Genomic DNA, 23623 nt, shown 5'->3' with positions numbered 1-23623 from the left:
GGGTTCTGTACTGCAAACCGATGCAGTTGACAGCGCTTTAAAATCCTTCTATGACCAGCTCTACGTAATTTGTAACGATTAGGTTCCACGGAAAAAACGACTGTTCAATTATACCTTCAACCAACCCTGGTCGACCCCTGAGCAGCGTCTTCTGCGGAACAAACTAAGAAAAGCACGCGCGGAACAAACTAAGAAAAGCACGACACCGAACGAAATCTGACAGCGACAGACTAAAACTGCACATTGTTGAAGCTTTGTATAAAACGGTTCTACAGGCCACTCACGATAATTATATATCAAGGGTCCAGACTAGTGTAAAACAGGATCCCCCACGCTTTTGGGATTTCGTGAAGAAGTGAGAATCATCTCCTCGCATTCCATCCAACGTAAATCTAAACGATGCACAGTGGAACACTTAGAATATCAAACATGATCATAATTATTTAAACAAAATTTTTGCACTGAAAACGTATTATATTGTGATAATAAAAACAAATGATTGGATTTGTATAATTTTTTGCATGGAATAACCCACCTTAAAGTGATGGATGACATTTCTTATAATGAAATTTTAAATCAGTCATAGTCGGGTCGAAATTCATCCAAATACTCGAATTTATTATGAAATGACTTCTCAGTACACATTTCAGTCGTTTGACAAAGTTTCATTTGGGTAACCAAGGCTACAACTATCCAAGAAGCGAAAAAATAAGAATTTCTTGATTATTTTCACATAGCGATAAAACACGAAACCGGAAGCGTCCGGAAGGTTTTTCTTCACCATTATAACCAAAAATTTTAGCACTTTCACGTAATATAAGCCGTTCAACCGGATTTTGCCGGAAACATAACTTATCCCATTTTGAGTTAACTTATAAAAACAAATATTTTGGGTTTCATAATATTGATTTTGACAAACACCTGGGTATTTGGAGAGACTAGCATACATGCTAAGTACACATTTCTGTTCGATTAACATTCTTTAACAATCTCCATCGTTGTTTAATTTAAAAATCACTTGTTTATCTTCGGAACGTTATAATTTAGCTCACGGTATCAAAGCGTCATTATCATGCACAAAAAAATGTTGAATTGCGGTCGGTTCAAACCTCTCGTTAAGACCGTAAACATAGCTTTTGGATGTTGATGAGCTGTCAAGTGATCAAGCATACACCACACTTCAAAATGAAACACTACAATACAAAGTTGATTTACTTTGAATTTTCCACTTATGATCAGGTTTTAAACGTATTTACTCCTATGTGCGAAGTTCAGTCCAGCTCTAATTCGCTCCAACTCCAACGTGTCTCGTCTATCTACGATCTCGGTGTGACGATTGACAAAGAGCTTAACTTCAATAACCATATCGGGATTATGACTGCCAAAGCTTTTTCTGTTCTGGGATTTATTCGTCGTCACGCTTCTGAATTCACAGACATTTTTGCTATTAAGTCACTCTATTGCACGTTGGTCCGCAGCCTTCTGGTGTACGCTTCGCCTGTTTGGTCCCCGCACTGCCTAGGACTAAACCTCGCAGTTGAACGCGTGCAGAAGAAATTTGTACGGTTTGCTTTACGATCACTCCCTTGGAGCGACCCAGTGGAGCTCCCTCCTTACCCTGATAGATGTCAGCTTATATGTTTGGAATCGCTGTCAGTCAGACACTCTTCTGGCTACCCGCCACCACAGAACCAACTATGGATACAACAATCCCTTGGAGAAATGTATTCGCTTGTTCAACGATGTGTACGACAAAGTCGATTTCAACATTAGACATGTTTTTAAAGACCGCACTATTAGATAAGTTTAGTTGTTAGAATAATATAGAATAAGTTCACAGTCTGTGCGATATTTTGTCGAAGATGGTGATGTTAAATAAATGAATAAATAAATAAATAAATAAATAATACACAAACTTTCGCAATTTTCAATAACTTGATTTTAGAAATTTACATAAATTTAGGTTAAACAGAATTAACTTCTTTTTTTAGAGAAATGTGTATTTTGTTATTATCAAAAACTTCATAGAGCATCTCAAGTTGATCAGAAGTAGTTAGGATATAATTTAAGTGAAAAAACTGAAAAAGTGCTTTTTTGTTACAATTGTCACCTGAATGTTTTTAAAATAATATGGAAACAGTTTTTGTAATCGAGTAACTATTAATTTTTCTAGTAAAATATTGTGCGAATTTTCTCACGAAAGACACGAAAGCAATGATTAAAAAACAAAATTTCATTTTTTGTGTCTCTGTGATGATTCAACTACAATATATTTATTTTTCTCTGAAGAGTCACAGACGAAATTATTTTTCTTTAGAAACAAAAGTGTTATCCCCACTGAGTAGTCACGGTGATAATTTAAAGTACGAGTGGCATTTTGTCTTGGAATAGTCACCAAGTCATTAAGAGGTACGGGTAAATTTTTTCGGTAAATTCATAGTGACTTCTCATAGCAATAGTTTCCTTAATTAGTCACTGTGACTCTCATAAGAAAATATATGTCAAAGGATTTGTTTAAAGGAATTTGCGACCTTTTTAAAAAATAATAAGTTATTAACATTGTCACAGTGATTTTGGTAGTCGTCTATTTTTGGTTTAAACAAATATTAGTGGAAGTAAACATCGGGCTTCATCGGACGAAGGTTACTATGTAGTCACCGTGAATATTTTAAGGAAATATTCATATGTCAAATGTTGTTAGAAAATAATTTGTGATCTTTTCAAAATTTCGGCGGAGTTTGAGTAATTAACCCTATTCAATCCAGAACAAAGGAAGAATTACTTCATTTTAATAAAGTCACATATGTATTTCCTTAAATTAACGTTCGATCACTATTTTCTTACAAGAGACCTCAAATGAATTGATATTTTGACGAATGCAGATAGGATCTATAATCGTTATCAAGAAGAATGCATGTTTTTTTTACGGAAGTCCCCAAGAATAATTGGTGACGAACACCTAGAATTTTTTTATTTTTTATTTTTTTTTTAAGGGGGGGATTTGTTAGTAGCTTAAGTATTTATGATAAATATTAGTAAATAATGAGTATGGGTGTCCAATCACAAATGGTGACTTCTCAATTTCTAACAGTGTTGAGAAGTCACCATTTGTGATTGGACACCCATACTCATTATTTACTAATATTTATCTTAAATACTTAAGCTACTAACAAATCCCCCCCTTGAAAAAAAAAACACCTAGAATTAAATGGCTCACTAAAGTTGAGACGATGATTGCTAAAATCTGTTAAAGTATATATTATGAAATTAAACCATAACATGCTCTGGATGTTTTCATCGAAAATAGCCATATCTTTTGTAACTAGATTATAGCAAGACTCACATATGAACAGACATTTGCGCAAAAAGAGCAACAAATTTAATTTTTCGTGTTCCTAATATATTGAAAATTTAACGAATGATATCTAAAACCTTATTTTTCTGTGGGCGCATGAGAATTTTAAGGGGTAGGCGATTCACGTTCACAACGAAAATAGGATTGCATGTGTAAATAGCTCTTGGCATTTATCGCAATTTCAACTTGTTTTATGTTATTGTTTATATGTACCTACACAGTTGATTATTTCATCAGTGAAATAAAAAAATACAAGTGCAATGTTCGAGAGTTGGTCACGAATAAATTATTTTATTTTGGAACTTTGTCATGGAAAATATTGATGAATGTATTGATGAAAATACCACTCGCGGTGACAATTTAGAGAATAGAAACGTTTCTGGTTTCTCCTATAAATATCACCAAGTTGAAAATATTTGAATGTAGAATATTTCTAACGAACCACTTTGTGACAATTGCCAAAAGTTTGTATAAGGCTCTAAGCCCTGTCTTTTCGACGCTTTTTCAGCATTCCTGACCATTTACAGAACATATGCTTCATACGAAAAAGAATCTTCTCTTAGAGGTCACCAACATGTCATTTGTGCGAACTGGGAAAGTAGTCTTTTCAGAAAGACCGTTATATTTCTCTAGAGATAAAACCTAGGAATTCAGTGTCTAAGGCAAATTTTCATGAAATTGATAGCTCTATAACTTTGCTAAATACAGAAATTGAATATCTCGTAAAATAAAACAGTTAATTTTTTTAAGTGTAATATTAGCTTAGTAAGCAATTAAGCGCCAGTTCGCGAGAGGCGCAACCGCATGTTGTTTCGATGTTCTCCGATCGGGCTGAAATTTTCAGCGTTTGTTTGTCTATTCAAGGTAGGAAGTTTTGCAAAATTTCAATTTTTTTCATTGAGGTTAAGTGGGGTAAAACGGCCCTTGAAAATGTTATGTCCAAAAACGTCTAAATACTAAAAAGTGCAATAACTCCTGCTAGATTTGATGGATTTTCCTAAAAAATTGTGGTATTATTCTACACTAAAAGTACTTCAAAACGCATGGTCACAATATAGGGTACAGAGGTAAATTGACGAAAAAAACACATTGTTCTTTTGAAAATTGAGAATTTTCAGGGTCATCCTACTCTGTTTAACATTGCTAGAAAAAATATCGGAATATGGCGTTTTGTAGAGTAACTCAAGAGCTTCAATGTCATGTACAAGCCAAGTGTGCCAAATGGGGTAAAACGGCCCTAGAAGATTTTTTTTTTCAAAAAACCGTCAAGATCACTAAACTCACTATAGTTCCTGGTAGGCTTAAAAGATTTTACTAAAAATTTGGATTATCACTGTACCTTATCAGAACCACCTACTTTACCAGAAGATACGCTATTTGGGGTAAAACGTTCCTTGAAGATTTTTTCTCGTAAAATGCCGTCAAAATCACCAAAACTGCATGAACTCGGGTTAGACTTGAGAGATTTACTGAAAATTTAGATAATCACTTTAGTTAGAAACGAACTTAAGGACAAGCTGACATAAGTGACAAATAGATTCACATGACGAAAAAAAATATATTTCTTGGAAAATACTTGGCGAATTTCAGGGTGCTATTTTCTCAACAGGAAAAAGTCCAGAACCCGAAATTAGCATTTTATAAAACAATTTTTTGAAGTTTTTCTTTAAGTTAAGGAAAACTTTAGTCGTTTATAGTCAGTTTCTAAAAAATGCATCTTGATATTATGCCAAATACAAGCTTTGCAGTTGTTTATAAAATGCTAATTTCGGGTTCTGGACCTTTTCTGTAGAGAAAATAGCACCCCAAAAATCGCCAAGTATTTTTCAAGAAAAATATTTGTTTCGTTATGTAAATCTATTTGTCATTTTTGTCATCTTGCACTTAAGTTCGTATTAACTTAGAGTAATTATCTAAATTTTTAGTAAATCTGTCAAGTCTAACCTGAGTTCTTGCAGTATTGATGACTTTGACGGCCTTTTTCGAAAAAAAAATCATCAAGGAACGTTTTACCCCAAATAGCGTATCTTCTGGTAAAGTAGGTAGCTCTGGTAAAATACAGTGATAGTCCAAATTTTCAGTAAAAGCTATCTAGTCTAGAAGGAACTATGGTGATTTTAGTGATTTTGACGGTTTTTTGAAAAAAACCTTCTAGGGCCGTTTTACCCCATTTGGCACACTTGGCTTATACATGACAATAAAGCTCTTGAGTTACTCTATAAAACGCCATACTCAGATATTTTTTATAGCGATGTTGAAAAGAGTAGGATGACCCTGAAAATTGACAATTTTTGGAAGAAAAATGCATTTTTTTCGTCTCGTTACCATATATCATGATCGTGCGTTTTGAAGTACTCTTTGTGTAGAATAATACCACAAATTTTTAGAAAAATCCATCAAGTCTAGCAGGAGTTATTGCACTTTTTAGTATTTTGACGTTTTTGGACATAACATTTTCGAAGGCCGTTTCACCCCACTTAACCTCCATGAAAAAAATTTAAATTTTGCAAAACTTCCTACCTTGAATAGACAAACAAACGCTGAAAATGTCAGCCCGATCGGAGAACATCAAAACAACGTCCTTCAGTAAGGTTGTTGCGGCTCTCGCGTACTGGCTATTAAATGAAAATGTCAGATAATTCTAATCAGTATTCTAAACAACTATTTCGAAGACACCAAGCTCCTAAAATGTGAGGAAAAATGAGAAAAGACTTGAGGCCGTCTCTTTCGAAACGTCTCCACTGTGTGTCGGTCGCCATGTAAGATTTACGCATTTACCGAGACTCGGTGTAACTATTTTGTTGCATAATAGGTTTGCAGTGCCCGATGTTCCAACTAGAAAAGTCCAGTGGAGTCGGGAGAACCAGAAGTCAACTGACTTAGCCTTGTTTGTTGAATCTTCGCGCTGTGGGTAATTGGATGCCTCCTTCGCACTCGCTCTGCACAGTTTGGACCCCACACTGTAGGTTAGACTGAAAGCGAGAGTACTAAAGGATCTAGTTAAATAACAAACAGCTCTGTGTTGAAAAATCGAGTATCGACGCTCATGTTAAGAGTCGCCTCAATAATATAGAACTCTGCATTTTATTTATGCTTCTAAGGTTGAGTGTCGTGTATAGCACAATGTAAAGACTCAAGAAAAAAAAACTTGAAGTGCAAATTCAATCCATTTTGGATCTATAGTATAATTTAATGTTTTTTTTTCAATTTTTCAACTTAATACCATGGGCGTAGGCAGAATTGCGAATAGGGGGGGGGGGGGTAGTTTTTCACAATTTTAGAAGTAAAAAAAATTGTATTTTGAAAAATAGAAATAAATACTATTGTTTAGTGATTGTTACATCAAGGCAACCAGTGGAAAGTTGTCCTTGACATCAGAGTGGAAAATTTGATTATTATTTGTCCAACCTCGAATGTAAATAGATGTTCTTTATTAAAAACTCTTAAGCTCATTTAAACCTTTGGACATATTATTTTGGCGACGAGGATTTCAAGAATCCACGAACATGGCATAAGATAGAGTTGATCAGCAGCCGCAACCGGGAATTCAGGATATGATTTTCAGGATGGCCCAACTTTTACAGCAGATGGCGGCCCAGCAGCAGCAGCCTCAGTATCAAACCCCGGAGCAAATTTTGGAGGTCCTCTCATCAAACAGTTTGTCTTCGACAAAGAAAACGGAATTACGTTCGGACGCTGGCTTAACCGCTACCAGGACCTCTTCGAGAACGATGCAGGCCAGTTGAATCATGCGGCGAAGGTACGTCTACTTCTCCGGAAGCAGGACACCCATTCGCACAGCCGCTATCTCAACGACATCCTGACAAAGCTTCCCAAGGACGTGAAGTTTGAAGACACAGTCAAGATTCTCAATAAAATCTTCGGGCATCAAACGTCAACGTCCCGGAAGCGGTAAATGTGTCTTTTCACGATTGTTGTTAATCATCTACCGATGAACACTCTGCAAGCAGAGAGAACTCAACCGCTGTTCAACCCTTGTTGACCTCAGCCAGGTTTTCGCCCGAAACTTTCGGTTTTGCGCTTGAACTTTTCAAAAGACATGCGTATTACGTTAGCGGGATGCATCCCTTGCTGCATAAACTGAAAAATCTGTGCAATTCCACGCAACATAGGGCAAGCATTTCAATCAATTATTTTTGATCTGGCTCATACTTTACACAGATGTTTCCATGGGCTAAAGATGTCGATTTGTGCTATTGAAGTTATTCAAAAAAAATTCTGCACTAATGTCAAAAACTATGTGGGGGGGCTCATTCAAACCTTTTATTTGTAAAATTGATTCACATGAACGCTCCTATCCAATAATGGTATATTCACTCTTTGGGTTCTAAAATATTGATGTTGTAATTCAAGTACAAAATATGAAATTTGACGTAATGTCAGTGCTCAATAAATAGCGAATTAAAAGAAATGACTCTTAATTTCGAACAATTTAATCACGAGCGATACCGGGAACGTTCAAATCGTACGATACCACATTTAAATTATTTTGAAGCCATATATATTGATCAAAGCAGGTATAGTTTTAAATAGCCTTTGAATTTCTTTTCTTTCCAAAACTTTTGAACCACATATCCAATTGTTATGAAGTTTGTTATTTGTAATTTTGAGAGATGACTCGTTCGTATGACACTAGTTATGTTCAAATAAGTCGTGTAATACTTGAGATAATAGACTTTCGTTGTTCTAACAATTCAATACATAACGGTTGCTTAAGTGCGATTATAATAATCAAATGAAATGGCACTCAAATTTTGAAACCTAGTGTTCAATCATAATTCATCAGTTAACTAGCCCGTTCATCTTATATCAATATTTTTCCACTCGGATGTGAAGTTTCTGAGATAATGAAGTTTCGTGATTTTCACATTTTGATACATTACAGAAAAAGTTTCAGTCCGATTTCTGAAAAACTCAATAAGGTGTTATAAAGCAGCTAGACCCTTCATTTGACACTAATTTTGTGGAAATCGGTTCAGCCATCTCTTAGAAAAGCGAGTGAGTTTAAGTAGTCTTCGGAATATTTTCCTTTTCACAGCTGAATTTCACATTTTTGAACATAACAGGCAAAGTAAAAATCCGATTACAAAACAAATCAAAATGATTTCATGGGGCAACTATACCTTCCATATGACACTGATTTTATGAGAATCGGTCCAGCCATCTCTGAGTAACATGAGTGAGGTTAAATAGTCTCCAGAACACGTTTCTTTCCACAACTTTTGAACTACATGTCCAATCTTTATAAAATTCAGAAGTTCAGGGTTTTTCGTGTAGCCCGTTCATTTGAAATAAATTTTGTTAAAATCGGTTGAGTAGTTCCTGAGGTAATGGGCCTTCGTGATTTTCACACTTTGTTAAATAACATACAAACTAAAAATCCGATTACAATAAAATTTCATAAGGTTTTATGGGGCAGCTAGCCCTTTCATTTGCAATTAATTTTATGGAAATCGGTTCAGTCATCTCTGAGAAAAGTGAGTGAGAATGAAAATCTGCACATACACACACACATACAGAAAATGCTCAGCTCGTCGAACTGTGTCGAGTGATATATGCCATTCGGCCCTTTGGTGCATTTTTATATCTTCGGTTTTGCAAGTGATTGCTATACCTCTCTAGGAGAATGGCAAATACATACGCTTTTTGTTTAGAATATTCTTTTCAATCATTTTACATCACTAGAACACATTTATTTTTAGAAAAGACGAAATTGATAGGTATATTCTAAAAGCTATAAAATAAGTGTTGTATATTTCTGCAGTCTGGACGTTTTACCAAAAGGTTTTGTTATAACTTCAGGTTTTTTCTTTAAAAACAGGAAAAAAATCAATTCTTTCTTGTAAATCAAAATATTATGCAAAATTTCATATTGAAAAAAAAAAAATTTTGCAGTGTGTACATTAGAGTGGCCATATTTTATATGGCCGTTTTTGAAACTATCGATATTAGTGAGCGCCGGGCTGAAAAAGTTTTCTTTTGACCTCTAGAATAAGCCATAAAAATTTGAAGTTGATCGGAGTTTATTTAATGGACCCACAAAGCGCTAATATTCTAGAAATCGATTTACATGAAAATTGTACGGAGTTTTTACTTTTTTCAACATATATCTCTCGATAAACGTATTCGAATACACTTGTATTTTTACAAAACCGTTATATTATTACTCTAATTTAAGTTTAAAATGATCTTAAGCTCTTGGTGGTTGTTAAAAAGTTCGGATTTTGAATGAGGTGGATATTTTTACGGTATGAATCAACAACATACAATATAAACTGAAGTAAATTCAAAACTCGAAAAGAAAGCATTGGTTATGTATGTTCAGGATTTTAATGCTTGCGACATTCGACAGCAGCTATTTAAGGCAAATCGGTATTGAAACCAAAAATGTCCGACTTCGAGCCACCACTTTGAATTTTCAAAAGCACATAGACTCGGTAACAGGTTATGCGTCATCTGTGAAAACGCTGTTTTATGTTTGCTGCGGTGAAGCAAACATAAAATAGCGTTTTCACAGGGAATGCGTTATCTATTTCCGAGCCTTTTGCTTCTGAAAATTCAAAGTGGTGGCTCGAAATTGGCTATTTGTGGCTTCAATGCCGTTTTACTTTAAGGACCATCCGCTTTTAATCGCCTGATCATTTTTTGTTTAATTTCAAGCGGGATATCTAGCCAATTCAACTTATTCTGCGCTCAAATGCCACAAGCGATTCTTCATCTTTTCAGTTAGAGCGTCTGAAACAACTTTCAATTTTGATATATGCGAAAGAATCACGTAGATAATTTGAAACTTGAATCATACGTTGGATAGTATTCGTACACCCGAAAAACATCTGAATGTGAAGTTTGACTATAAAAAAGACTTGTCTCGAATGCAATTTAGGGTCAATGATCAGAGCAAATTTTTCTCAGGCAATAAATTTTTTCTACCATGAATCTTGCGTGTGATGAGTGAAAAAGGGTCACTTTACAACCAAGAAATGTGAATGCTAACTCCAAGAGCACTTCATAATCACTGCGAACTTGATTGCTTAAAATTGCTTGATTTGATTGCAATCTTCATCGAATTACTTCGAGCGAACTTTTGGATCATTGAAGCTGTGAATGATTTCGTTTTCGAAACTTTTACGAAATATTCCATTCCACTAGCGTATTATGAACTACTTAGGCGATATTTTTGCCGGAGCTTGAATCAATTTTAAGCGCGTGCTGTTCCATCGTAACTCATAAGAATTGCAAATCGATCAACATGAGATCTACCGACTATATTTTAAATAAAAAACCATCCTAGTGAATTTAGATAACTAGTGGTCCACTGTTCCATAGGAAAAATAATAATAATAATAATAATACTAAAACTAACATTAAATCCATACAAAAAGCTCTTAATGACTTTAATAATTTTCTTTCACCAATCCGAATGTGACGGTTCACTAGGGATATAATTACTGGATGGCAGCTTTAAATCCTCTAACGAATACAAGAGGTCATTTATTTATTACGTAACGTACTCAGAAGAAGGGAATATTCAATAAAGAGTTCCATTGTGCGAGGCCCTCATGCAAAATAGTGTTATTCAGGGATGGAAGGTATTCAAAATTACTAAAATTTAGCGTTACGTAACATGCGAATGTCCCTAATGGTATGGTTTTATGATTAATGAGTATTTAGATGCAAAATACACATCTATTTTAAGAAACTGAGGCAAAAAACTTCATAAAGAGATAAAAAAAAACAGCAATTCTTATGAGAAATTATTTTTTCAAATATAAGCGTTTCGTGGGTCCATTAAATAAACTCTGATCAACTTCAAATTTTCATGGCTTATTTTTACAGTAAAAAGGAAACTTTTTCCGCTCGGCGCTCATCGACATCGCATGATGTTACAAAAATGGCCACTCTAGTATACATTTTTTACGAGGTTACATATGTTCAATATATTTGTTCCAAAACGAATATTACACATAACATACTTTTGTATCTTTTTAGCAAACTTAACCAAACAATTACGACCATATGGATCGAAAGACAACATAGTGTCTTCATTTACATATTCACCAGATCAACTTTACAGTACACCAGGTAAGCATTGTATCTTCGTTCTTTGTGAATGTGGGTGTGTCGTAGAAATTTACCGGTATACATATTTATATGGCGCTAATAAAAATCGGCCTTTCGAAATTCAAGAAACGGTTGTACTCAGAAGCCATGTTTTCTCGAAAAAAATCCCAATGTAAAATGTGAGTTCAACGCGGAGCGGACTCCTGAGGCGGTCTTTTTTAATAAAAGCGGTCCTTTTCGTCTAAATCTGAGAAACGCATCAAAATTTAAAAAAATTAAAAAATTAAAAATAATATTGAAAAGTTGATAGAAATCTTTTTTTATTTCGTCAATAAATGAGCCGTTGCGGAACAGAGTGGTTTTTGTGCCATCGAGCAAATTTTTCAGGAGAAGCAATTTTCGAAAAATCTCTGAATAAAATTCTATTCAACAGATTCTTTTAAACAAAATGTTCTAATATAAAGGTTATAAAGGGGTTTAACCTAGACCACTCTGACTTCATATATATATATATATATATATATATATATATATATATATATATATATATATATATATATATATATATATATATATATATATATATATATATATATATATATATATATATATATATATATATATATATATATATATATATATATATATATATATATATATATATATAAATATATATATATATATATATATATATATATATATATATATATATATATATATATATATATATAAATATATATATATATATATATATATATATATATATATATATATATATATATATATATATATATATATATTTATATATATATATATATATATATATATATATATATATATATATATATATATATATATATATATATATATATATATATATATATATATATATATATATATATATATATATATATATATATATATATAATATAATATATATATATATATATATATATATATATATATATATATATATATATATATATATATATATATATATATATATATATATATATATATATAAATATATATCCAAAAATAAGCCATGAAAATTTGAAGTTGATCCGAGTTCATTTAATGGACCCACAAAACGCTTATATTGAAAATAGTAGATTCCCATAAGAACGGCTGTTTTTTCTATTTCTTTTTGAAGTTTTTTATCTGTGTTTCCTGAAATAGTTGTATATTTTGCATCGAAATACTTTTTAATTTTTCAATTATAAAACCATATCATTAGGGACATTCACATATTACGTAACGCTAAATTTAGCCATTTTGAATACCTCGCATCCCTAAATAACGCAATTTTGCAGGGGGGGAATATACCCTTTTTCTAAGTACGTTACGTAATAAATGAATGACCTCTTATAATCGTTAGAGAATTTGAAGCTGCCATTCAGTGGTTATATCCTTAATCGTACTTCATTGCAGCAACTGCGTGAAGTGAACCGACACAATCGGATTAAAGCAAAATTATTAAGAACTTTTTGTATGGATTTAATGTTAGTTTTAGTATTATCATTATTGTTCTTTGAAACAGTTCAGCACTAGTGATCCAAATTAACTAGGATGGTGAATTTTATCAAATATAGTCGGTAGATCTCATGTTGACCGAATTGCAATTCTTATGAGTTACGATGGAACAGCAAAGGTCTTGGGCGCGCTTAAAATTGATTCAAGCTCCGGCACAAAAATCGCCCAAGAAGTTCATAATACGCTAGTGAATTGGAATGTTTCGAAAACTAATCAATAGTTCTTGTTCTCTTCATATCTATGATCTTTTATACAAAATATAGGATAATCGCTCCATTATTTATTTCAACAGCTAGGTGCACCTATATTCATCTTATTTCGCTCATTTGTCCCTTTTACCGTTAAATTTCTACAAATTTTGAAAGTAAATCTATTTGCTTTTCGATTCTGTCAAGTGGTTGAAAGTTTTACGTTGGAAATATGGTAAAGTTTGAGGATGAATTGATAAAAAAGGCGTGATGAGACGAATATAAGAGCGATTTCCCTATTACAGGGCAAAAACATCGAATAAACACCTTTCTTCAACCGTTTTACAAGAGCATCAAACGAAATCAGCTCATTCACAGCCAATCAACTCATTCACAGCTTCAATGATCCAAAAGTTCGCTCGAAATTGTTCGATGAACATTGCAATCAAATCAAGCCATTTTATGCAATCAAGTTCGCGGCGATTATAAAGAGCGCTTGGAGTTAGCATTCACATTTCTTGGTTGTGAAGCCACTCTTTTTCACTCATCACACGTAAAATTCATGGCAAAAAAACATTTAATGCCTGAAAAAATATTTGCTCTGATCATAGATCATATATTGCATTCGAGACATGTCCCTTTTATAGTCACATTCAGGTGTTTTTCGGATGTACGAATGCTATCCAATGTATTAATCAAGTTACGAATTTTCTACGTGATTCTTTCGCATATGCCGAAATTGATAGTCATTTCAGACGCTGTAACTGGAAAGATGAAAAATCGCTTGTGGTAACTAAGCCCCGGTGATTTCCCGCTTAAAAATAAACAAAAAATGATCACGCGATTTCAAGCGAATGGTCCTTAAGGTGAAACGTTATTGTAGCCACTAACAGCCAATTCCGAGCCACCACTTCGAATTTTTAGAAGCACAAGACTCGGAAATAATTAATGCATTCCCTGTGAAAACGCTATTTCATGTTTGCTTTGTGACGTCACACCCTGCGAAGATCTCAATGCTCCGTCACGAGCCTTATAATTAAAGTTTAATTTTGTTCCTAGGAGGGCATAGCCTCCTGCTATGCTTTAGTCAGGCGAAACATTTGGTTCCCTCGACAGAGGACCGCGAACGGCTCTGTCAACACTCTATGTATCAACAGATTATGCCATAGGTGGCAAAGAACTTCGCGCAGCCTTCTGCTGTGCCACCGGCAAACAAACATAGGTGGCAAAGAACTTCGCGCAGCCTTCTGCCGTGCCACCGGCAAACAAACTCGACCAAAATAAACAAGTTTTGTGTTATAAACAAAACGCCGCCTGTACTTTAGCAGTACTAGATTAGGTTAAGAGATTAGTAAGGTAAACAGAGAGTGGAGAAAGTCTCTCTCTCTGAGTTAGCGGTAGGGTATATTTAAGTAGTGATGTACGAAAATAAAGTCAGTTAGTCCACGTTAACCTGTGTGTATTAATTCCGCGCCAATTGCGCGTACAGGGTTTTCTGGAGAAAGCCCTGGTAGGTTATACCCAGGAAATAGGTATACCTACACATGTGGTGACAGCGCGTGGTCTTCTCTGCGCCATTGAATCTTTTCTTTAATCCTTGGACGTATCTCTGGAGTCAGACGCGGTCGTGAACTCGGTCGTAGTAATCACGCTAAGGAAGCAAAAAGAAAAAGTAGTGGTTTAAGTATCTGTGGTTCAGTGAAAAATGAAATAGTTTTTCGGAGTTTTAATCCAAGTAGTGCTCGCGGAGGAAAAAGAGTGTGTTATTTAAAAAAAAAGGAAAAAAAAGAGAACTGAAGAAAAAGTATTCAACGATTTATCGAGGTCAGCAGCTTGGAAAGTAGTGCTGCTAGTGAAAGAAGAAAAAAAAAGAAAAACGAAAATCGAGAAAAGACGTCGACAAAAAGTGTTCTCTTTTCTCGCTTTTTGCATGGAAGTGAACTGAGTTGGTGGCAAACCCAAGCGAGTGACATTCGTATGCGGGGAAAAGGTGCTGTGTTTTGCTGCTGAAGACGACTTGTAAAGTGCGATCGTTTGTTCATGTAAGTGTCAGTTTCGACGTTGGCAGATATTCGATATAGTGAATTGCCGTATTAAGAAGGTGCCGAAGTTACGTAGTGGAAATTGAAGTCAACGACGATGACCGGCCCTGTGCCAAGGATACTCGGGTGAGTGAGTCATTTCCTTTTTTTTTTTTTTTTTTTATTATGCGGCATATTGCAAAAGCAGAATAGGTGTTAGACGGTTATGACCATAAATGTCAAGATTAAAAGAGCTTAAGGATTATGTCTACCAGGAGTACCATAATCTGAGCAATAACATAAACAGGCCGAGAACGCGGGCGGCAGTCGCTAATAGAAGAAAATTATTAAGCGACGCTTTAAACGACTTTTCGGAAATTTTAAAAGAGTATGAAAATTCGAATTTAACGCCAGAAAATTGGAATAGATTAACAGATCAGTACACACTTGTTCAATCGAAAGTGTGTCTGGCATTGAAAATCTTAAATAACTCGGCGATTGTTCCTGAGCCGAACAGAAATAGAAGATTATCAGAAAATTGTCTTGAGTTTGAGACATCAGATCTTGCAGAAGATCAGTTGGCGAACTTAGAGCGATCGGTGATTTTTGAAGATCCCCCGCTTTCATCGACCCTTGTAGAAACTCAGGAATCAAGGGAGGAGAAGCACGACGGAGAGCGCGGAAACCGCGCAAGCGCACTTGAACAATTAGAAAAATTAGAAGAAGAATTTGTTAAAAAAAGCCTCCAAATCAGCGAGGTAGAAATTCAAGACACACCCAGTTTTGGGGATCATATCGAAAATTTAAAAAACATATTCTGTAGATGCAGTTTTAATATCGGGAAACAACTAAATAAAATAAATATGAGCCGAGCGGCAGATTACGTTTTCCCGAAGGCGGATGCACTGCAATGCATCCCAGAATTCAAGGGACACAAAGATGAACTGGAAGCGTTCCTATACCATGTTCAGCATTTCGCAGACGAAATCCCAGAAAACGGGTCACACAGTGCACTAATTTATGTAGTCCTACTACTAAAACTAAAAGGCAAAGCAGCGGCAGTTTTGCCTCGGATCAAGGCGGAGAGCTGGCCAGAGGTCAAACGCAACTTGATCAAAGAATTCGGTTCCATTGAGAACATCGAGTCGGTAATAAAACGGATCGAAACGCTACGACAGGAACCGAGCGAAGATTACAGCGCATATAAGAGGAGAACGATAGAGATAAAAGAATTGCTGGATACATTTGAAAAGAACCAGGAGGGTGCAGCGGGTTCTGCAATGGAAAGAAGCCTCAGGATTCATTTTATTTTGGGTTTGCGGAATTCACACCTGAAGTTAATGGCGGGAGGAAACAAGAAATTGAGCTTAGACGAGCTGCTGGACCTACTGGAGGAACGAGGGGAGGAATGCGAACAACTCGCGGATGTAGAAAACAGACTACGCTGTTTGGATCTACTGGAGCAAGAGAAAGAGAGAGGCGGTAGGCGCTGGCAACCGAATGGGACAGGTAGTAACACCCAAGGAGGAGGCCGGGATAGTTTCAACGGAGCCAGAAGCTCGCAGAACAGGGGCAATGAACGATTTAGCAATCGCCAGCGGCAGATCAATTATACACGAAATAACGAGGCCCAAGATTACAGACAGCAGCCAGGTAGGAACAGTAGCAGCACCAACAACTACAATTACAATAACAATCGTAACTACAGGGAAAACGCTAATAGGGGAAACGAGCGACAACAAAATAACGGGAACTACGGAAGCCAGTCAGGGGGCGGCTGGTATAATCAGGGTAAAAACCTTGGCAGCAACCAAACCAACCAACATAATAATAACGATCGCTACCGAGGTTCACAGGGAGCGCGTTGGAACGGGTACATACACCAAACCGAATCGCAAGATTGGCGGGTTGCCGCTCGGAATAACAACCAGCAAAGCAATCGAAATAGTTACAATAATGATGGGTATGACAACAATCGATATAATGACCGCCAGTATCACCACCATGATGATGGTTTTAATTACGGCAGCAATAGAGGAAGATCGCCCGGGCGCGGAAATTACAATAATAATAATGGTAGATATAATGATGCGTACGATCGCTAATTTCGAAGTCGAGGCTACGAGCGCTACCAACAATCAAAAAACTAGGTCGCTGGGGGCCCGACGGCAACGCCAGCCGGGCACCCCGACCGATGAATAGAAATAATTTTGTAAGGAACAAATTTAACAAACCGGTCGAAAACATTTCTCCCAATGTTGGGAATGAGCACGATATTTTTCCAAATTATTCCAGGTGGAGTGACGATGAGACGCACGGTTGTTCACAATATGTGTTAAGTATAAATGGAGGGGCGAAGAACTCGGGGAACGAAAATCATGGGATAAAGGACCCGTTTGCGAAAGAATACTTTAGCGATGATTTCGCGGAATTATGTCAGGACGTCGATTGGCGGAGAATCACTGACGAGCCCAGCCACATAGAGATAACGGACTGGAGAACAGCATGTAACCACATACGAGACAATAGTGCCTGTGTGGCGAAGCGAGTCTACTTTGACACCAGCCGGCGGCTTATGATTACACTGCTGGCAAAACAAAATGTGCAGCAAACGCTGAACTTGATTTTGGACACAAGCGCGTGCGCGAATATGTTAAGCATGCATGTTGCAGAGAAATTGAATGTGCATGTAAACAGACAAGACACAAACACTTTTGAGGGCATTGGTCGCGGGATCGTGCGAACCTTAGGAACGGTTATCCTGGATTTATTAGTCGGGAACTTTTTGATTCCGGCAGAGTTTCACCTGATGAACGGTTTACCGGCGGACGGCATAATCGGGGTAGAATTTTTGAAAAAACACACCCTCCAGATAGGGAATAACTTCGACTATATTGTGTTTAAAAAACACGGCAATAGGGGTCCGGATAGTTTGGGCCCATGGAGCGTGCCTAGAGAGGAAGCCCTTAGTCGGCATGTGTTTTTAGCGGCCAGAAATAGAGTCATGGTGCAAAGCCAACTAAGAAACAACATCGTTAATGAGAATGCCACAGCCTGCGTGGAACCTAGAGAGGGTCCCAACATAGGGGGAGAAATACCCCACACGTATGAGGGGCCGAAGGACACACATCGTGACAGGGAAAATACGATAATGACCGAGTTAGATCTTAACTCTAGGCTAGATTATGACCTATTAGAACATAAACTAACACCAGAGTCAAAAGGAAATGCAAGAATTGAAAAACTACGGCAAGTGCTGAATTTGGCGCACTTGCCTGATAGAGAATTCAGGACAGTGAAGAATATAGTCGAAAGCTATGCGGATATATTCTTTTTCGAGGGCGACAAGTTAACTACTGACGCCGCCGTACACACGATAGAAACTTCATCGGAGGTGCCTAATAATAAACGGCAATATAGATTTCCGGAGGCCACGAAACGACACATTAATAAAGAAATCGAGGAAATGAGGGTGCAGGGAATTATTAGGCCCAGCACTAGTCCCTGGAATGCACCGGTGTTATGTGTACCAAAAAAACCGGATGCTGACGGTAATAAAAGATACAGAATTGTGGTAGACTTTAGATCATTGAACGAAGTTACCAAGCCGTTTGTATACCCAATACCTCTTATAAATGAGATATTGGATAATGTTGGAGGAGCAAAATATTTCTCCTCAATTGATTTAAAATCGGGGTTCTATCAAGTCCCGATAGACCGCCGAGATGCGGCTAAGACGGCGTTTTCCACTCCCAAAGGCCAATTCGAATTTACACGGATGCCGATGGGGTTAAAGAACAGCCCCTCAACATTCCAAAAACTTATGAATACTGTTCTCTTTGAGATAGGGGACGTGAAAGCTTTTGTCTACCTCGATGATATTATAGTTTTCGGTGACACTATCACCGACCATAATGATAACTTGCGAAAATTATTACAAGCTTTGCGCAAGCATAACTTAAAAATAGAACCATCAAAGTGTCAGTTTTTGAAAAAGGAGCTGGAGTATTTGGGTCATGTCGTTAATGAAGAAGGCATAAAACCCACCAATGCAAATATTAAGGCCATTCAAAGCCTTAAGCCACCCACAAACGTAAAAGGTATAAGGTCATTTCTGGGAACAGTAAATTTTTACGGGAAGTTTATCCCCAACATCGCGGAGAAGCGCAAGCCGCTGAATGATTTGTTGAAGAAAGACGCCAAATTTGTGTGGGGGAAAGAATGTCAGGAAGCGTTCGAATTCCTTAGAAACGCGCTGATTACAGAGCCAGTTTTAGTCCGGCCAGATTATCAAGACACTTTTGTTATTACGACAGACGCTAGCAATTATGCTATTGGAGCCGTCCTGTCGAATGAAAAATCCATGCACCGGCCGATCGCGTTCGCGAGTCGTGCACTTGTAGGTGCAGAGACCAGATATCATATCATAGAAAAGGAACTATTGGTGATTGTATGGGCCATAGAATATTTCAAACATTACATTTTTTGTCAAAAATTTATCGTTTACACGGACCACAGACCACTTTTAGCTATTTGGAGGCTCAAAGAGACATCTCCAACGCTGAAAAGATTGAGACTGAAGTTGCAGGGTTTGGAATGCAGCATCAGATATAAACAAGGTAGCGAGAATATAGTCGCCGATTTTTTGTCACGTTTGTCAGATGGGACGTGTCAGGGGCAAGAAAGTTCACCCCACAGGCAGAGAGCCATGATTACGCGCCAGCAGAAACGCCTGCTAGAGCAGCAGAAGAACGCTCCGGATGATTTGAACGGCACAATACAAGATTTAAGTGCCATAGACATTGCGGACATCGCTGAGGACGAGGATGAGCAACAACTCGTCAACATTTCATATGATGACTTTTCACAGGCATTATCAAATGACCTGATACCAAGTGAGACGGTGGAAGTCTCGAAGAGAATATTGGACGAGAGGAATATCGAAGCTCGTCTTGTCATTTTGAACAGTCGGACGGCGTACAGAGAACTTCAGACACTGTATCAGCTGTCACAAGGGCTAAAAGATTACGTCGAGGATGGTGTACTCAAATTTAAAGACAAGAAAGTAGGCGGTTTCATAGTAGACGGCAGCGAAAATTCGTTAATCGATTGCCGGAAATTTTTTTCACAGTTTTTGGATAGCTTCAATAAGAGCCCCGCGGCAGTAAAGGCAGCCGGGGTCATTCACCTAATATCCTTCAGAAAAATCAAGCAGCAGGAGGTTCTGCAAATGATTCAGTTCCTAGCGGGTAAGCTAGAAAAACAATTAATACTATATAATGCTAATAGCGAGCGTACAGTTATTGCGCCAGATCAAGTGGAAACAATTTTAAAGGAATTTCACGATGCACCCTCAGGAGGGCACGTAGGAGCGCGACGAATGCGCCAGAGAATTGGCACACTTTTTACATGGGCTACGATGAAACGGGATATCGAGAACTACGTTCGGCAGTGTGATTCCTGCCAAAAGAACAAAATTGGAAGATCAAACAAGATACCGATGCAGATCACCACAACCGCATCGGAGCCATTCGAGAAATTATACATGGATATAGTAGTGTTACCCGAGTCCGATATGGGAAACCGTTATGGTCTAGTCATGCAGGATGACTTGACGAGAAACCTTATTGTCGCTCCAATGGAGAATCAAGAAAGCCAGACGGTAGCCAAGACCTTCGTAGAAAATTATATTTGTAAATTCGGTGCCCCGTTGGAACTAGTCACAGACAACGGCGCAAATTTTGTGAGCTCACTGATGAAAGAGGTGTGCAAAATTTTAAAGATCAAGAAAATTACTACTAGCCCGTATCATCCAGAAGCTAACTTGGTAGAGAGATCAAACCGCGAGTTAAAAACGTATTTGAGACAATTTATTGGCGGAAAGCCGCACACATGGGACGAGTTGTTACCGTTTTTCACGTTTGAATATAATACATTAGTAAACTCGTCCACAGGGTATACGCCGTTCGAATTATTGTACGGACGGATAGCTCGAATCCCGACTTCAATCTATAAGCGGAACGGAGTGGAGAAGATGACATATGATGCATACACACATGAAATGAAGAAAATATTTTACGATTTACATGCAAACGCACAAGCCAAACTGAAAAAGAGTAAAAAAGAACCGCAAACAAATTTACGACAGATCATCAAATGATTACAAACCCATGTGGGGTGAACAAGTATTAGTGAAGGCCGTAGCGACTGGTGCAGGCCAAAAGCTTCAGAACATATGGAGAGGACCATATGAAGTAGTGGACATTCCAAGCGAAATGACCACAGTAATTAGAAACGGCAATCGTTTAGAAAAAGTTCATAATAACCGGCTTAAGCGTTATTATGACTGAATATATGAACTTAAACTATGCTTTCAAGGTTAACGGACAGAATATATTTAATGAAATACGATATTGGATGGCATGAGTTATAACCTAAAACTGTATAATAGCACCTAAAACTGTATAAAAAAGTAAGGTGGAAGTAAAATATAGGCGTGAAGAAATACGAAAAGTCGCCGAAAAATATGAATGATTTTATTGACGGGAGTCCATAAACTGAACCAAACGGAAAGAAGTATACTGAAGTAAAGGCGTGAAGAAATACGAAAAGTCGCCGAAAAACTCGAATGATTTTATTGACGGGAATTAATAGGCAGAACCAAACGGAAGAAAGCATACTGAAGTAAAGGCGTGAAGAAATGGAATAAGTCGCCGAAAAAGATATACAGCCTTTGATGATATTAGTCAAATGGCATGACACAGTTGAAAAAATTCAAATACGAATGAAGGCGTGAGGGAGGAGGAACCCCGCCGATAAAGGTTAAATAAACAAAAAACTTGGGGAATTCAAATTACTAGAATGATCTGGATGGTTTTAATGGATAAAAAGAGTTGAAAGAATTTAGAACAGCATTTGTTTTCTTTTGTAAAATGCAAATGTTAACATGGGAAAGAAATTATAGTGGACAAAAGACCTCATGAAAACGAGGTTTGATAGCTATTGGCTTAATAGGAAAACGAAGAAGAAAATCGATGGATGCTGTATTGGGAAATTTTTTTGCGATGGAGACAACAATAGAACTAGGAAAGACATTTGAAAAGAGGGCTGAACTTTCCAGACGAAAAGACTAATGACTTTAAGGGATTCGAACTATTCTTTCATTAGTTAAGGTTGTGTGAGTGTATACATCGGAAGTAATTAACCCGGAATGGTTGAGGTGAGTGCTGACTGATAGAGTAAACAAGGGAGTAATTAACCCAGAATGAGTGAGTGTGCGAGATTTTCCTTTTATTTCCTAACCTTCTTATCTTTCAGGAATCACTAGAGCGGGCGGTCGCACCTTCGGATGGAAGGGGGAGAGGAAATATGCAGACTACTGCATACCAGGAGAAGTGTAAGTAGTGTAAGTATGACAGTAGCAAGAGACAAATCGAAAATAAATAACTACAGATTCAAAAAGAGATGCAAAAAATTAAAGAATAAAGCAGATGAGAAAGTGACGGGACATTTTTGGTGCAATTAGAAGATGATATGAGGTGTTAAGAACACGCCAGTTATTAGATGAACATTGTCAATGAAGACAGAAGAAAACGATAAATATTTAATCAACGCGGTTTGTACAATGAAAAGATTTATTTATGAATCAGACAGGAAATACTTGACAAAGGAAAAGAAAAGATTGAACCAATGCGGTTTGTTCGATGAAAACATGATGAAACAAAAATAGAGAAATGAAAAAATAATACATTGTGCGGAAACAGATTTATTTTATTGAAAACTGTTATAAGAAGAAGGAGGAAAATATTTGGAAAGAACGCAAAATGAAGAAAATATGTAACCAAAGCAAAGAATTGATGCTATTTTTTTTTTAAATTGAAGAAAGTTATTTGAACTCTTTTTGATGAAAAACAAAAGCGTTAATAATGGGCCACAAGACAAGTTGAACTGATATTTTAAAGCGGAAAGTAAAAGCATAATACAGATAAATGGATTAATATGTGTCGAAATGATTTTAAATGTAAAAAAAAATCAAATATCAAAGTTAGAGAGTGCATAATGGAAAAGAAGTAAACAATGCACAATTGAATGTTATATTTGTAAAATCAGATGAATCAAATACTGAAATACTGAATCAAATCTAATACAAATGATGTACAACTTAGTAGGGGGAAAAACCGAATTATGTCATCCGAACAAGAAGAGAAATACGGGCCTAGATTGTAAGTAGAAGCCTAGAGTAGATAATAGAATGTAGAATGTGTAGAATGAAGCCCGTACGCGAGTGAACAGTATTTTTAATCAGCAAGTGGAAAAAGTAACGAAACCAAAAAAAGAATTGATAAAATAATGGCAAAAAAATAATGCACCACTTGCTAAGTAGGGCAACTAGCATCTAAGAATTGACAACGAGACGAGCTCCCGATCATCGAAGACGACCGAGG

The 23623-nt window shown here is 36.6% G+C and overlaps 1 protein-coding gene across 3 annotated transcripts in view; it reads left to right on the top strand.

Annotated features, from left to right (window-relative positions):
- LOC129722961 (coiled-coil domain-containing protein AGAP005037-like) overlaps window positions 1-23623 on the top strand; it is a 1195377-nt gene that overhangs the window by 818985 nt on the left and 352769 nt on the right. For all 3 annotated transcript variants that reach the window (XR_008727686.1, XR_008727684.1, XR_008727685.1), the window contains exon 2: window positions 11366-11458. The gene's annotated coding sequence lies outside the window, so the exon portion shown is untranslated. The remainder of the gene's footprint in view (window positions 1-11365; window positions 11459-23623) is intronic.

Source organism: Wyeomyia smithii, chromosome 2 (genome assembly GCF_029784165.1).
Source record: "Wyeomyia smithii strain HCP4-BCI-WySm-NY-G18 chromosome 2, ASM2978416v1, whole genome shotgun sequence".
In the NCBI taxonomy this organism is placed as follows: Eukaryota; Metazoa; Arthropoda; class Insecta; order Diptera; family Culicidae; genus Wyeomyia; species Wyeomyia smithii.
Note: the sequence above shows the minus strand (reverse complement) of the source record. Positions and strands in the feature narration are given on the sequence as shown.